Raw genomic sequence first — 4,709 nt, 5'->3', positions numbered from 1 at the left:
AGGCATAACTTGTGATATCTTTGCATTATATTGTTGGTTGAGTTCATAAATTCTTCTACATAATCGAAAGAGGTTAGTTGAATCATTGATTAAACCTAGTTAGGAGAATAATCGAAAGAAGTTTTCCTAAAGACCAATACGTTATGCATTCTTGCATATATTTACGTGCTTAAATTGGTTCATCTTGTGAGGTTAAGACTTAATCGAGAAAGGAGATTTTGCTGAGCGTTTGAACTAATAATTGAGTGAATTCGAGAGACTCGCTTGAACATTAGAAGTGAATTATCCAGAGTTAGATCCTGAATAATTATCTTGCACCTATCTTATCAAAACTCTATCATCTCCCCTTGATAACTTTCTTTGCTTAGTTCTTGTTTCGATTGTCATTAGTCAATAGCATTAGATTCTTAGTTAATTTTAGTTAGACATCTTATAAATCTCAACTGTTGATCATCTTGGATAGCAACCAAGCTAGAAACTACGAGAATATTGTTTAAATCAAACTATATTGTATTTGATTAGCGAGCAGAATTTAAGTGTGTCCTTTGCGATCGTCAGATTTTGGCGTTGTTACCGGGGATTGACAATCAATAGTGTTTGAAATAGTTTGTAGTGCTAATTCAGGAATTTTTTATTTTATTTTTCCCTATTTATTGTTGGTGTTCTTTGACTATACTATATTTGATTAGCGAGCAGAATTTAAGTGTGTATTTTGCGCTCGTCAAGTTTTGGCGTCGTTGCCTGAGATTGGCAATCAATAGTGTTTGAAATAGTTTGTAGTGCTAGGAAATCTTTATTCACGCTTCACGCTTTTGATTAAAAAAGAGAATGAGTATTTTTTAAAAATTGTATCTTTTGAAACTATTAAATAGAAAATAAACTCAAATTATATAAAAAGGTGATTAGACTTTTAACGAAGCTGGCGAAATATTTTTTATCTTTCAAAACTCTTAAATAGAATGATATTATCCTTATTTTTTAAAAATACTTAAACCTCTTATATAATAGAAATCTTACGTATATGAAACTTCATCTAACTAAGTAAGGTTAAGATAATTTTTGAAGCGGAGGAATAAGTAAAAAGCTAAAATAAAAATGGAAAATTTCTCATAAGGGATCTAAGTGCAGAAATTTAATAGTATAAGGTGTAAGTATAATTTTAAAATAAAAGAAATGTATTCGAAAATGAATCATATTTTAGGGTGTTTAGCGTAATTAACACTTAACTTAAAGTTGGAAACACCACTCACTCTTTGTGTAATTTTGACTGTTAATTAAATTATTTAACTAAAAAGACCACACGAGCTAGATCTTTTAGATTGCATGCAGATAGCCAAAAAAACCAATAATTATTTATCCTTTTCTTACCTCTTTTTTCCATCTTTGGTGTTCATTTGTGCCTATATAAAGTTCTTGACACCTTTTTAATCCTGACATCAAAAGCCTCATAGATACATTAATCATGAAGAATTTCTCAAGCATAGCTGGCTTTATATTTCTGCTCTTCGTTGTTCTGGGTAAGTCGCATAGTCTTCCATTTTATATTTTTAATGGAAATCTTATAAGTACCATAAGAATAGTAAATTTTGTTCATCCATTACCATTATAGAACTATGATAAAACGAAAATTTTATGATATTAGAATAGAGAAGTTCTAAAACCTGTTAATTTCAAGGGAACAAGATCACATTTGTTACTGTGCTATCCGAAACTGAGTAACTTTATCAGCCGTTTGACTGTTGGTCTAATCTTACTTTCACCGTTAGAAATAAGTCTAATTTTTACCCTTGATTTGTAACGGAGCTCAAATTAAAGGATAATTACGAATCATAATCATAAGTTGCGGAGTAAATTTGGACATCTTTTATTGAGTCCCGCATATTTCAAGCTGGAGCTCCATTGATGACAAGTGAAAACAAAAAATAATTTGCTAATCTCAAGTGAATTATTGAACTAAAATTCTAATCGAGGAAAACATAGCTCAATTTCGAATATTACAGGAGAAAATTTGGACATTTTCTCTAATTTAAAAGATAGATGATGCTATTGATCTATTCTTTTGTACATAGAGGAGTGACACTGACTCAATTTTGTGTTTAGCGGAATCTTCTAGAATCATTTAGCATAAAAATCTCTTGAGTATAAAGAATTATAGACAAAAATTAATAACCCGATGTTCTTTTATATTAGTCATTGAAGAATATTTCAACTTTTAATGCTCACAATGTTTTATTTTAATTGTTTTCCTTTTCTGTCCAAATAAATGTAGGCACTAAGACAAGAGGACAAAAAGTATGCCTAGTTCCACAGGCAGTTACGAAACCTTGTGATCCAACAGACTGCAACACCCAATGCTCTCTACACTGGGTAGGAATTCCAACACCTGGTAATATTAAAGGACCACTTCTTGGAGCAAATTGCTTCAGTGACAGTTGTTTTTGCACTTTTTGTTGTTTGCTTGGCTGCAATTAGATCTCTCCTTTCTTGAGTTCTCATATACTAGCTAGCTATTCCTAATTAGTGGAATTTATGGAGATAATCCTTCTTTATTACTCCATTATTTAATTGTCTGGTCAACTTTACTTTTGAAGTAAAAACTAATTGATGGAAAGTTTAAACAAAGAGAGAATTTAATTTTGTTTGGTGGAAAATTCATCTTGATAGCTGAAATTTATGTACTATGATAAAGTTCTTATCCACCTATATTTTTTAGCGCGAAATATCACAACCCAAAATCCAAACGGTGATCGGCAGCTTGCAGTTCTTTTTCGAGCAAACCAACCTTTAACCGCAACTAGATCATTCAAACTCACAGTAAAATAGCCTGAACAGAGATAATCCTAACTAAACGTAACAAGATAGTAGATAAAGCAATATCCGTAATACAACACTGAACTTAATTGGTCTATGCCCACACAGTGAGTCAAAGAGCATCTAAGACTTTAGAAGTATAAAATCCAATAGCTGACATAGAAATGAAAAGATAACTAAGGAAGGTTTAGCCACCACTAAACTGGTCGGCTCACTGTTGGAAAGCTGCAACTCAGGATCTCAAATCAGCCACGCAAACGCATTGCACTGGCACTCAAATCGTTATCTATATTAGTCCATAAGAAAGAAAGGGAAAGAAGGGTGAGTACGACAAGTACTTGATAAGCCTTATCGGCAATTTCCAATAAGCCCGCGATGACATTAAGAAAGAAAATAGTCTTTCCTTTAAAATTTTGTACATAAAATGTAAGCAATAATGTGCAATAAATAGAATTTCAACATTTAACCGCCTAATTTAATGTATATATAAAATATATAGCGATCTGCACAAAATCCAATTATCTATATCTACTGCATATATCTAATGCACAAATAAAACATACTAACAATATGGACTGAAATAAAGCATATAATAATATGCACAACTATCAATGTATACATCAAATGGCATACCGAATGTCATGCGTGTGCACCTTCCATAGGTCCTCCATGATTGGTGACTCATGAGGGAGGATCCTTTCCACATGCAATTAAGACGTGAATCCACATGCTCGCTACGGTAATTTGAGATATGAAACCCGTGTTCATCACTGGTAATCCGAGTCGCTGATCCACTGCTCGTCAATTGAATTCCACATATGCAGTGTGAACAATCTAGTCTAGATATAAACAATGTGCTTGATAATCACGCTAAACATGTAAATCAACATACATAGAAAAGTATATGAAAACCAGAAAATAAAGATATGAGAAATTTGAAGGAACAATATAAGAATTATATATCGGTAAAATTTACCCTTTTCACGTGGCAAGAAGGATAGGTGAACGGAAACAGATAATGAAATCAGATACCGAGTTCGATGACCGTTACTGCTCTGGAACCTTTGACTATTGGAAGAACGGGTATTCGAAGAATGGCTGTGCGCGCTTGGAGACTCAGTCAACTGCGACCTGAGATCGTGGACATTCGGGCATTATGCGCGGTAGTAGCCAGTTCAAGGAAGTGAAACTAAGACAGGAAACTTCCCTTTTTTTTTACTTTTAAGTAAGTAAGACCCTGTCCTCTTCCCTTTCGACATCAAGATAATTGACGAAGGTGGTGCTTTGAACATTTTCGCTGAAGTCGAAAAGATAAACATCTACCCGGTATACCAGCAATCCTTCTATGCGGATACCCCTTTTTTACTCTCAACCATTGCATTGCCGAGAGGAGAAAATGCTCAAGGTTCTATATATTACGTCAGTGCAGGCGCAGCGTAGCGTCATGGTAGCGTTAGCTATGCTCGACTAACAGGATGAGTCATGTGATTGACCTGACATTTTATTGAGATGAACTTCGAGCTGCTGAACCGACAACGTGTTTTTCTGCTTGTTTTGGAAGCTTGAAACGACAGACAAGTGGTGACTATGAGACGGCCTTGCTACTGAGCTTCTTGTCTTCCATCTTTCTTTATTGTGGGGTCCGCGCAACAAGAACAAGAGCGCTTCCTCTTTCTTTTTCTTTGCCACCAGCTTGAATAGAGGTTATGGACCCTTCTTTGGTAGAAGTAATTCTTTCTTGTAAAGAACCCATTTCGGTACTCAGGGTGGGTTGATAACCCACAGCGGAAGGCATTCTACCCAATAAGGCCGATACTTCGGATCCTGCTTGGACGAAACGGAAGATATTGTCAATAAATAGAAGTACGTCTTGCTCATTAACATCTCGGAAATATTCC

General features: G+C 34.5%; 2 long non-coding RNA genes across 2 annotated transcripts; one reads left to right on the top strand and one right to left on the bottom strand.

Moving 5' to 3' along the window:
* Positions 1–1,341: 1,341 nt before the first annotated feature.
* Positions 1,342–2,637, top strand: LOC104117445 (uncharacterized). The gene is made up of 2 exons (XR_691069.4): positions 1,342–1,517; positions 2,270–2,637. It is a non-coding gene; the product is annotated as an uncharacterized lncRNA (long non-coding RNA).
* Positions 2,638–3,387: 750 nt separating this feature from the next.
* Positions 3,388–3,965, bottom strand: LOC138903614 (uncharacterized). The gene is made up of 2 exons (XR_011412944.1): positions 3,788–3,965; positions 3,388–3,681 (listed from the first exon to the last, which is right to left on the bottom strand). It is a non-coding gene; the product is annotated as an uncharacterized lncRNA (long non-coding RNA).
* Between the last annotated feature and the right edge of the window lie 744 nt (positions 3,966–4,709).

The sequence above is a fragment of the Nicotiana tomentosiformis genome, chromosome 1, assembly GCF_000390325.3.
Source record: "Nicotiana tomentosiformis chromosome 1, ASM39032v3, whole genome shotgun sequence".
Taxonomy (NCBI): Eukaryota; Viridiplantae; Streptophyta; class Magnoliopsida; order Solanales; family Solanaceae; genus Nicotiana; species Nicotiana tomentosiformis.
This window is presented reverse-complemented; position numbering and strand designations above follow the sequence as displayed.